General features: G+C 46.1%; 1 non-coding gene across 1 annotated transcript; it reads left to right on the top strand.

Moving 5' to 3' along the window:
- Positions 1-11,864: 11,864 nt before the first annotated feature.
- On the top strand, positions 11,865-12,028 carry LOC118150022 (U1 spliceosomal RNA). The gene has a single exon (XR_004737790.1). It is a non-coding gene; the product is annotated as a U1 spliceosomal RNA (small nuclear RNA).
- Positions 12,029-12,755: the final 727 nt, after the last annotated feature.

Below are 12,755 nucleotides of genomic sequence, written 5' to 3'. Positions count from 1 at the left end.
CTGCCTCCACTTCTCCCCCTCCAGCTTCCCCTCCCAGCCACTCAACACCCTGGCCACACGGCCCTGTGGTGACTGTGCCTGTGTGCTGAGTTCAGAAGACTCTTCCTCTGGGGATCCACAGGCCCCCAAGGAGGGCACTGGTGAGAAAAGGCGTGAAGACAGTCCATTACTCTGGAAGGTCCCTGTGTGAAAGGAAAGGTGGGGTCAGCCCGCAAGTGGAAGGGCAGCCAGGCTGGGGGCAAACCCAGAGTACCTCAGTGCGGCCTGTGGGAGCCTCCCACTTCCACTCACCACTCCCAGCATGACTCTTCTGGCATTTTCTAATTTATTGTCCACTTTACTTACTCTTTATTTCCTATATCCCCCGCAGAAGTATAAACTCTGTAAGGGCAACAATTTTGCCAAAAAAATGCTGAAGCAAGTGCCATTCACTCTTGGGGGGGCGCTGGGAGTGGCGAGGGAGAGGCAAGCAGAGGGTGGGAAAAACTTCCCTTAAAGGGCTGCTCCATAAATAATTCAGGCTTAAGGGTCCTTCCGTCCTCCTCACAACTTCTCAGCTAAGACCCTTTGGCAAGAAAGCAGCCAAAAATGATTGTAAACAAATCAATTTGGTTGACTTTTAACATGAGATTAACATTCCAATAAAGAACTACAGGTAAGAACAGAAGGTGGGGGGATCTGGCCCCCAGGCAGTGGCTTCGCAGCTGAACTGCCAGTGATGCTCCAGCACAGAACTGAGAAAACACCAAGATGGGGGCCAAATATAACATTGTGGAAGAGGAGAGTAGTAAGTAACATGACACAAAAGTCTGAAAATGAGGCCGCAGGACAAGAACATTACAACCAACCTCATTTGTAGACATTTACCTGGCACAATGAAAACACCTACTAATGGTGGACTGGAGACAAAGCCACACATGGACATGATAGAAATCTGCACATATTGCTGGCCACAATGCCTCAGCAACGGACTTGATAAGGTTAACGCCCACACTAACGGAACAAGTTTTTACCCACTGTACATCTCAGTTCCGTAACCAGCACCATGATTAACTAGTCAAAGGGCAGAAGCACTGAGACAGGCCAGAACGCTGAAGCCACCTGTTCTGTTCCCCTGTGGCGGCTGCAGCAGTTCCACAGGAGAACAGAAAGACACAAATTCACCACTCTTTGCCCCCATGAACATCAATAGAAAAAAATATATCAATAGCTTTTCTGTACATGACCAATAACGTGGTAGATAAAATATATTATTTTCACAGTAGCCATTCAAATGCAAAATACCTAGGAATAATTGTAATACCAAAAATGTATACATTTAATGACTAGAAGAAACATGTCCCACGTTATAAAGCAGAAAACAATAATACTGCAAATTAAAATGCATAATACATACACTTTAAATCAATACAGAAGTTTAGGGTGTGATTTTAAGAAGCTGAGAAACAGATTTGGGACATAAAGCAGAGAACACCAACATTGCAAATTAAAATGCATAACACATGCACTTTTTATCAATACAAGTTTTGGGTGTGATTTTAAGGAGTTGAGAAACAGATTTGGGGTCAAGCACCATGGGTTGCACCTGTAATCCCAGCACTTTGGGAGGCTGAGTTGGGCAGATCATTTGAGGTCAGAAGTTTTAAGAGCAGCTTGACCAACATGGCAAAACCCCATCTCTACTAAAAATACAAAAATTAGCCAGGTGTGGTGCCGCACGCCTGTAGTTCCAGCTACTCGGGAGGCTGAGGCAGGACAATCACTGAAACCCAGGAGACAGAGGTGGCAGTAAGCTGAGATTGTGCCACTGCCCTCCAGCCTGGCCCACGGAGTGAGACTCCATGTCAAAAAAAAAAAACAGATTTTGGAGAACCCTGGAAAGGAGACTGACAAACCCTGCAGACACTACTGCCTCATCAGTGGGAACCTGATGCCAATGCCTCAGTTGTTTGTGCCCCAGCCCCTGACCTCCCTTGCCATGGCATTCAGATTCTCCTTGTGAGAACAGTCTCTGCTTAACCCATTCTTGCAACTACTATGTAGGCACTTAAGACACTCCCTCAGACTTCAGAATAAATACACCCCACAGACAAGAAGCATCTTTCTTCTATATGGCCATAGACCCAGCCAGTTCCAACATGAGGCTCTTGGAGGGGAGATTTGCTCTGGGGCTCAGCTATGAGAGTCCCAGCCTAGAGTGGCCAGTAGCTTTCTCGGCACCTGAGGAAAGCAGGCCTCAAAGAAATCCCACTCCCGCAGGTAAAGTGTGGAGACCTCCAGGACGGCCCAGCTATCCTGCCATCAGAATTCATGGCCTCATCTAAAGCCCTCCCTTTGTGAGAGCTGATCTACTGAATTGCTTCTAACTATGGGGTCTGGCAGAAGTGAGATCAGGTCTCAAGAAACAGACCATGACTTCTGTCTTACTGGGGTGTGCTCACATTATCTGAGGAAGCTAGCTAACATAATGTGAGCCGCCCTATGGGGGGCACCCCCACATGGCAAGGAGCAGAGGGAGACTCCAGCCACATGCCCACTACACACTGAATCCTGCCAGGAAGACTGGGGAGCTCAGAGGTGAAAGCCCCACATAGACCAAAGGAACAGAATCAAGGGACCAGAAATAAAGCCACACATTTAAAGCCATCTAAGTTTGGATAAAGGTGGCAAAAGCACACATGGGGGAAGGACAGTCTCTTCATAAGTGGTGTTGGGAAAAATGGACATACATCCACATGCAGAATGAAATTAGACCCTTACCACATACCATACACAAAAATGTAATCAAAATAGATTCAATACCTAACAGTAAGACCTGTTTGTGACCAGCTTGGCCAACACGGTAAAACCCCGTCTCTACTAAAAATACATAAGTTAGATGGGCATGGTAGCACATGCCTGTAATCCCAGTTACTTGGGAGGCTGAGGCAGGATAATCGCTTGAACCCAAGAGGCAGAGGGTGCAGTAAGCCGAGATCACACCACTGCACTCCAGCCTGGGCACGGAGCAAGACTCTGTCTCAGTAAAATAAAATACCCAACAGACAATGAAAAAATACCCAAGTAGACAGGAAGGAAAAGTCATGACCAAAAAGCACAACCACAGAAACAGACACACGGGTCACCAGTAATAACCCTAAAAATCTATCATTAATATGTCCAAGATATTAAAGCTCAAGGTTGAGAATTTCAACAAAGGAACTAAAAACCATAAAAAACATCTAAAGGAAGTTCCAAGAGCAAAAAGAAAAAAACAAAACATTCACAGTAGAGTAAATCCACACTTAATAGAAACTGTCTTTAAGTAAGCCTATAAATCACAAAGGAATCTTAACATAGGCTAATTAATATAAACCAGAGTTAAACTCCTCCAGCATATTTTTATCACAAAATGTCAGCAAACTTCTAAAGAAAGATTAAAAACATTTCTAACATTATACATTGAAATAAATGTGGGCTATATATCCACTGATTACTAATAAAAACAAGGCAATTACCAAAGTTTTGATGAATGAGTGCATGATGGTGAGTGTAGTGGTGGTAGGCTGGGCATGGTGGCTCAGGCCTGTAATCCCAGCACTTTGGGAGGCCGAGGTGGATGGATCACCTGAGGTCAGGAGTTCAAGACAAGCCTGACCAATATGGTGAAACTCCATCTCTATTAAAAATACAAAAATTAGCCAGGCATGGTGGTACACGCCTATAGTCCCAGCTACTGGGGATGCTGAGATAGGAGAATTGCTTGAACCTGGGAGGCGGGAGACTGCAGTGATCCAAGACTGTGCCACTGCACTCCAGCCTAGGTAACAGAGCAAGACTCCATCTCAAAGAATATATACGTACACATAAAATAAATGTTTGTAAAGCCACAGTTGGAGTGAGCACCTCCTACCACATCATACAGTCGTGATCACAAGACTGTGCCACTGCACTCCAGCCTAGGTAACAGAGCAAGACTCCATCTCAAAGAATATATACGTACACATAAAATAAATGTTTGTAAAGCCGCAATTGGAGTGAGCACCTCCTACCACACCATACAGTCGTGATCACAAATACGACGGCTAGATGATTTCAAACTACATCGTTTATTGTCATACAATTGTATAATTATCTTATGTTTTAGGAATTTTTATTTGATGGTAATTTGTTTTTACTGGTTTTCCAACCTGCTTATTCCACTCCAGGGCCTATCCCCGTTGCTCACGGCACAAACCGATGCCGGCCAGTACGCCATCCCATAGCAAGGTGCTCTCACATATGCCCACGCTCGCTGAGACTGTGACCACAGACCCACCGATTCACCTCATGAGTGCAGCATAGGGTGTGGGAAACTTGAGTACCAAGAGAAAACTCGCAGATGAGAGGAGAACATGCAAACAAAACCCAGACAGTGGCTGAGGCCCTGGTCGACAGCTGATTTGTTTTCTCATCCGTCTTATAACAAAATTAAGTTATTTGAGGACCTGCTGTACATGAGACAAAGCTAGAGAAAATATTCAGGTTTCAGGAGTTCAAGATCAACCTGGGCAACAGAATGAGATGCGGTCTCTGTGCAAATAGTTTAGGTCACAGTGGCTCATGCCTGTAATTCCAGCACTTTGGGAGGCTGAGGTGGGCAGATCACCTGAGGTCAGGAGTTTAAGACCAGCCTGGCCAACACAGTGTAACCCTGTCTCTACTAAAAAGTACCAAAATTGGCCAGACGTGGTTGCAGGTGCCTGTAATCCCAGCTACTTGAGAGGCTGAGGTAGAAGAATTGCTTGAACCCAGAAGGTGGAGGTTGCAGTGTGCCACCGCACTCCAGCCTGGGTGACAAAGGAAGCCTTTGTCTCAAAACAGAACAAAACAAAACAAAAATGTAAGGTACACAGATAATGTAAAAAGCCCTAACAAATGTGTAATTTGAATGGAAGAAGAAAAAAGACTAGTGCAGAAGCAATATTCCAATATAAATAGGCATATCAATAACCTCTTCATCAAAAGAAACCCTTAAAAATTTTTAAAAAGCAAGCCAGGGAGGACATATTTGTGATACGTAGACATGACCCAGGTGTATGTCCACAACCAGACAAAGAAGCCCTACAAATCACCACACAAAGACAAACAGCCCCCCCTTTTTAAAAAGATGTGATCTGTGGCCCAGGCTATGGGGGCAACAGGGGATTCTTTGCAGTGTTGACCAGCTGGTTGTGAACTCCTATCAAGCTATCACAAGGTAGGAGCCACTGTGCCCCGCCAAACAACCCATTCTTTTAAGCAGACAAGAGAACAGGCATCTGACAACGAAGGTTATTTGAAAAGCAGCAAGCACAAGAAAAAATGCTCAACATGCTTAATCACCGTGAAAAACAAATCGAAACCCTATGCAACCAAGGCACACCAAATAAAATGGCTAAAAGCTGTGATACAGTGACATGACACCACGTGCAGGTAACTGAGGAGCAGGAGAAGGGTCCCACACGCTGCGTGCCCTGGAAACTGCGGGGCATGAGAGGGAGACCCCATGGACTCACCGCTTGCCCTCCACCCCATTGTGCGGCCCTGTTTAAACACTCAACAGGAGCACGCACAGATGTACACCAAAGCCTGTGGCAAGGTGTTCAAAACTCGTTTGCCATCATTGCTAAAAATGAAAAATAACCAAACTCAACTTTAACAGTAGAAAAACAGGCCGGGTGCCAGGGCTCATGCCTGTAATCCCAGCACTTTGGGAGGCACCACTGCACTCCAGCCTGGTGGCAGAGTGAGACTCCGTCTCAAAAAAACAGTAGAACAGATAAAGGAGGCACATTCAGTGAGCAAAATATTGCTGTTGTAAGCATAGTTGACTTCTCACAGGCTTGAAATTGAACCTGAGAAGCCGAGGGGGGGCACTACCCTTGTATGGTTTGTAGTGTCACCTGGGTGGCAGAGACAAAAGTGTGCAAGGTTTTTAAAAATCACTGAGCTCGGCCGGGCGCGGTGGCTCATGCCTGTAATCCCAGCACTTTGGGAGTCCAAGGTGGGTGAATCAGGAGCTCAAGAGATCAATACCATCCTGGTCAACATGGTGAAACTCCGTCTCTACTAAAAATACAAAAAATTAGCTGGGCATGGTGGCGCGTGCCTGTAATCCCAGCTACTCAGGAGGCTGAGGCAGGAGAATCGCCTGAACCAGGAGGCAGAGGTTGCGGTGAGCCAAGATCACGCCCTTGCACTCCAGCCTGGGTAACAAGAGCGAAACTCCATCTCAAAAAAAAAAGAACCGTTAAGTCAATTAAAACACAAATGCCTCCTAGGCTAATACCCATTTTACAAAAGACCCTAAGTTGGGAACACATAAGCCACTGCATTCCATCCCTTTCATACTGAGAAATACAAAGGAAAACCTCCACCGCTGGATCTGCAGAGATGTCGGCAGAGACAAACCCGGTGCTTGGCTCCTGCCCAACCCTGCCAGTCCTTCCTCCTTTGTGACCCCGTAACTCCACCTCCAAGAAGCCGGCAAGAGGAGCCCTGATGTCCCCCAGTTCTCCCACTTTCTCTCCTGTCCTGACAAAGAAACGCCAGGTGTTTTGACTGCTCTGTGAGCTGGGCAGCTCATTTCTCTTGCAGACTGGAACCCAAGCTGGGGCCCTGAATATTCCCAGGCACTGAACAAAGATGTTAGAATTGTTACCCAAAATGCGGAACAAAACTGGCACCGCCCTGAGCCAAACTCCTGAATCTTTCCTGTAAACTCCGTACCATGACACCCTTTACGGGGAACATCCTTTTCTCTCAGTGCCTATGAAGCATAGGCTATATCACCAAACAAGTTCCCCTAATGAACAGTGGACCAACCACCCTGGAGCTTGGTGCTTCCTTCTTTGGAGTCCCAACAAGCCCTGTTTTCACAGAAACCAAGGCACTCCCATGTGGGAATTCCTCTGCCAACAATTTTAGGGCAACCCCAGCTAGAGGCCGAGCCTGAAGAAATGAGAGCCAAACCCAATTCTAGTATATTCAACACAGACATGATTAAATAAAGGCAAACAACCTAAATGTCTCACTGGGCTGCTCTACCAAAGCGCCAAAGCCAAAGTGACTTTCAAACAACATTATTTTTTCTTTTCTCACCGTTCTAGAGGGTAGAAGTCAAGGATCAGGGCCCGATTTCTGGTTGCTGTGGCTGGCTCCTTGCTGAGTCTGCACAAGGTAGAAAGAGAACAAACGCATGTTGGGACCTCCTTCAAGAGAACCCATCGCCTTGTGGCGGCTCTGCCCTCGGGACCTTATCCATCCCTAATAACCTCCCAAAGGCCCCACCTCCTAACACCACCCCTTTAGAAGCAGAGGGTTTCATTATGTAAATTACCTTCAGTTCACAGTCCATCAGCAGGATGGATTAACTGAGAGTACATCCAAATAGCATACCCACGCAACCATTGAAAAATAGTTTAGACCCTGATACAAACAAACTGCAAATATTGAGACAAACGGGGGGATCCAAACACTGCCTGTGTGACAGTAATAATGAATTATTATTGTTAACTGTTTGGGTTTTTTGTTTTTCTTTTAAGTTTTCTTTGAGGCCGAGTGTGGTGGCTCATGCCTGTAATCCTACTCTGAGAGGCCAAGGTGGGTGGGTCACCTGAGGTCAGTAGATTGAGACCAGCCTGGCCAACATGGCAAAACTCCAGGACTTTGGGAGTCCAAGGTGGGTGGCTCATGAGGTCAAGAGATCGAGACCATCCTGGTCAACAAGGTGAAACCCCGTCTCTACTAAAAATACAAAATTTAAAAATACAAAAATTAGGTGGGCATGGTGATGCGTGCTTTTAGTCCCAGATACCCGGGAGGCTGAGGCAGGAGAATTGCTTGAACCCAGAAGGCAGAGGTTGTAGGAAGCCGAGATCGTGCCATTGCACTCCAGCCTGGGTAACAAGAGTGAAACTCCGTCTCAAAAAAAAAAAAGAAAAGAAAAGAAAATTAGCTGATCATGGGGGCATGCACCTGTGGCCCCAGCTACTTGGGAGGCTGAAGTGGGAGGATCACTTGAACCTAGGAGGTTGAGGCTGCAGTGAGCTATGATTATGCCACTGCACTCCAGCCTGGGTGACAGAGTGGATTTTGTCTCAAAAAAAAAAAAAAAATGAGGCTGGGCACAGTGGCTCACCTCTGTAATCCCAGCACTCTGGGAGGCCGAGGCAGGCAAATAACCTGAGGTCAGGAAAGCAAGACCAGCCTGGCTAACATGGTGAAACCACATCTCTACTAAAAACACAAAAATTAGCTGGGTGTAACAATGGGTGCCAGTGGTCCAGCTACTCCAGAGGCTGAGCCAGAAAAATGGCTTGAACCTGGGAGACAGAGGGCACAGTGAACCCAGATTGTGCCCAGTGCACTGCAGCATGGGCAACAGAACAAGACTCCATCTCAAATGTACCCTAGAACTTAAAGTATAATAAAATATAAATAAATATTAAAATTAAAGAAAAAATAAATGATAAATAAAAAAGCAGAATAGAAAAAATGACTGATCGCTAAAATACTGACAATACATTTAGGTGAAAAGGAAGCTTAGAACAAAATCTTCAGGTCCTTCACATCTTAGTAAAGCATGCCTTGTTCCATAGGACTAAACAGACATCCAAGAGGAGTCTACTGCAACATCCCAACTATTCCTCCCAGGCGTGAACTAACAGATAATCTTATTTTCTTCCTTTTGTTTTCCAAGGATTTTCCAAATCATCTAAAACTAAGATTACTTTTTTTTTTTTTTTTTGGGACGGAGTTTCGCTCTTGTTACCCAGGCTGGAGTGCAATGGCGCGATCTCGGATGACCGCAACCTCCACCTCCTGAGTTCAGGCAATTCTCCTGCCTCAGCCTCCTGAGTAGTTGGGATTACAGGCACGTGCCACCATGCACAGCTAATTTTTTATATTTTTAGTAGAGACGGGGTTTCACCATGTTGACCAGGATGGTCTCGACCTCTTGACCTCGTCAACCCGCCTCGGCCTCCCAAGGTGCTGGGATTACAGGCTTGAGCCACCGCGCCCGGCCCCTAAGATTACTTTTATCTCTTCCTTTTCTTAAAAAAACAGTCTCATGTAGGAGGATGAGGTAGGAGAATTACTTGGACCAGGACCTAGGAGGCGGAGGTGGCAGGGAGCTGAGATCATGCCACTGCCCTCCAGCCTGGGCTACAGAGCGAGACTCCATCTCAAAAAAAAGAAAAAAGTCTCATTCACTGTCACCCATGCTGGAGTGCAGTGGTGAGATCTCAGCTCACTGCAGTCACTTCCTCCCAGGTTCAAGTGATTCTCCTGCCTCAACCTTCCAAGTAGCTGAGATAACAGGCATGTGCCACCACCGCCAGTTAATTTTTATAATTTTAGTAGAGATGAAATTTCACCATGTTGGCCAGGTTGATCTTGAACTTCTGACCTGAAGTAATCTGCCAGCCTCAGCCCTCCAAAGTGCTAGGATTACAGGTGTGAGCCACTGCGTCTGGCCTAAGATTATTTTTATAATCAAAAGAAATATTACTTAAGTTTTTGTTAGTCTTTCCAATTGTTCATGTGGAAATGCCACTAAATTGATAATCAAAACGATGATTGTGATAGAAAAGACCTTTGGTGCTACATGAGCACATGGAGGTCACTCAGTGAGGTAGAAACTCAGTTTCTGTGGAGAATTAACTGCAGCAGGCCGGGCACGGTGGCTCACGCCTATAATCCTAGCACTTTGGGAGGCCGAGGCGGGTGGATCATGAGGTCAAGAGATCGAGACCATCCTGGTCAACGAGGTGAAACCCCGTCTCTACTTAAAATACAAAAATTAGTTGTGCATGGTGGCTGGTGCCTGTAATCCCAGCTACTTGGGAGGCTGAGGCAGGAGAATTACTTGAACCCAGAAGGCGGAGGTTGCGGTGAGCCGAGATCATGCCATTGCACTCCAGCCTGGGTAACAACAGCAAAGCTCCGTCTCAAAAAAAAAAAAAAAAAAAAGTTGAACTGCAGCAACACAGAATAAACCTGGGAAAGACCGAATTTCCTCTGCAGGATAAACCACCCGGGAGTGCACAGCACCCTTGTCACCTGAGGGTGAGGGGACAACAGGAGGCACCACAGGGAGGAGGGGGGCAGGGAACAGCTGGGGGAAAGCTCTGGAAAGGTCAGAGCCTGGGTTGATCCTGTTCAGATTTCTGACTCTTTCTGCTCCTCCTCTGTCAGAGCTGCTCACACTGTCTCCTTTCTCAGACTCCAGGGTTTAAGTGATGAGTTGTTATTGAACCAGAGACCAGGGTGCACAGGACAAGCACCTGTATTAAAAGGTGCTGTATCGGCTGGACTCGGTGGCTCATGCCTGTAATCCCAGCACTTTTGGTGGCCGAGGTGCGCAGATCACAAGGTCAGGGGTTGGAAACCAGCCTGGCCAATATGGTGAAACCCTGTCTCTACTAAAAACACTAATATTAGCTGAGCGTAGAGGTTCGTGCCCAGTTCTTGGTAGGTGAGGCAGAAGAACTGCTTGAACCCAGGAGGCAGAGGTTGCAGTGAGCCGAGATCATGCCATTAAACTCCAGCCTGGTGGACAAAGCACAACTCTGTATAATTTGATAGGAAGACATAGATACAACAGTTTATTTACTTTTTGACTCAGGGCCTCCCTCTGTTGCCCAGACTGGAGTGCAGTGGCATCATCAGGACTTACTGCAACCTTGGCCTCCCAGGTTCAAGTGATCCTCCCACCTTAGCTTCCTGAGTAGCTGGGACTGTAGGCATTGTCACCACACCTGGCTAATTTTTTTTTTTTTTTTTTTTTATTGTGGAGATGAACTCTCCCTATGTTGCCCAAGCTGGTCTGGAGCTCCAGGACTCAAACCATCTTTCTGCTTGGGTCTCCCAAAATCCTGGAATTGCAGGTGTGAGCCAACAAGCCCAGCCTTGAATTCAAAATTATCTGTAGCACCTGTGAATAGAGTTTGTGACCTGTACACGAACTTTAAAGTCATAATTGACATTCACCTGAGAACATTGTAGCAGAGTGAGGCTTTTGCAGGAATCTCAGCCAGCCATAAATATTCAGTAAACAATGACTCTTTTCAGGGCCCAGTGCTGTATACAAAGATACAGACTCCTTAGTAGTTGTCTATATACCATTAACTATCATCATTTGAACAGAAGGTGCCTGGGGCGAGGGGTCATCAATTCCAGTATCTAATTCAGACAATACTGACCCCCAGGCCACCTGGCGTCGAGCCCATTTGCACTCTAAGCTATTGTTGCCAATTCTTTCTGAACAACATTTTATAAACATAGTCCCTGGTAAAGAACAGCAGAAAGCTACATTACAAGTAAAACTAAATATCAATTCCAAATGTAAATTGTTTGACAATTTAAAAATACAATTAAATAATAGCAGAAATGGGCTGGGCAGGGTGGCTCAAGCCTGTAGCCCCAGGACTTTGAGAGGCTGAGATGGGAGAATCACTTTAGATGAGGAGGTTGAAGCCAGCCTGGCTAACATGGTGAAACTCGGTCTCTACTAAAGAAAAAAAAAACTACAAAAATTACCCAAGAGCGCCTTTACTCCCAGTTACTCAGGAGGCTGAGGCCCGAGAATCACTTGAACCCAGAAAGCGGAGTTTGCAGTAAGCTGTGATTGTGGCACTGCACTGCAGCCTGGGCCACAGCATGACACCCTGTCTCCAATAAATAAATAAATCATATCAAGAGTGAAGAGCTTTGAAAAACAGATATGTGTGAGGGTGGATGCAGTGGATGGGCTTATAATGCCAGCACTTTGGGAGGCTGAGGTGGGTGGTTAACCTGAGGTCAGGAATTTGAGACCAGTCTGGCCAACACGGTGTAACCTTGTCTCTACTAAAAATACAGAAAGCACCTGGCAGGGGAGGTACCATGATCATGAAGGTGGTTTTCCCAGGGGGAGGCTCATCCATTGCACTCCGGATGTGCTGACCCCTGAGATTTCCCTAGATATGGGAAACTGGACTGCATAATTTGTGGTAGTGGGAGACTGCATTTGTGCTTTCCCCTCATAAAAAAATAAAAATAAAAAATTAGCCAGGCATGGTGGTACATGCTGTAGTTCCAACTACTTGGGAGGCTGAGTGAGGAGAATTGCTTGAACCCAGAAGGCAGAGGTTGCGGTGAGCTGAAATCGTGCCATTACACTCCAGTCTGGGTAACAAGAGCGAAACTCCGTCTCAAAATAAATAAATAAATAAAAATAAAGATGAGGATTTTGCTTTGTCGACCAGCCTGCTGGCCAACTCTTTGCTTCAGGTGATCCTACTGTCAACCTCCCAAAGTGTTGGGATTATAGGTATGAGCCATCACACCTGGTCTAGCCCGGAAATATTTGCACCTGATCTAGCAGGGTGTATTAAGTGTCTTCAAATTTCTTTTACATTCTGAGCCAGGTGCTGTGGCTAACACCAGTAATCCCAGCACTTTGGAAAGCCAAGGGAGGCAGATTACCTAAGGTCAAGACTTTGAGACCAGCCTGGCCAACATGGTGAAACGCCATTTCTACTAAAAATACAAAAATTAGCCAGGCATGGTAGTGTGCATCTGTAATCCCAGCTGTTCAGGAAGATGAGGCAGGAAAATCGCTTGAACCCAGGAGGCAGAGGTTGTGCAGTGAGCTGAGATCTCTCACCATTGCACTGCAGCCTGGGCAACAAGGCAAAACTCCATCTCAAAAGAAAAAAGGTCTTTTATGTTCTGTCTTTATTCATCCATCCTAGAGAAATCAAAACTAG

The sequence above is a fragment of the Callithrix jacchus genome, chromosome 21, assembly GCF_049354715.1.
Source record: "Callithrix jacchus isolate 240 chromosome 21, calJac240_pri, whole genome shotgun sequence".
Taxonomy (NCBI): Eukaryota; Metazoa; Chordata; class Mammalia; order Primates; family Cebidae; genus Callithrix; species Callithrix jacchus.
The sequence above is the reverse complement of the archived record's forward strand: the minus strand, read 5'-3'. Positions and strand labels throughout refer to the sequence as shown.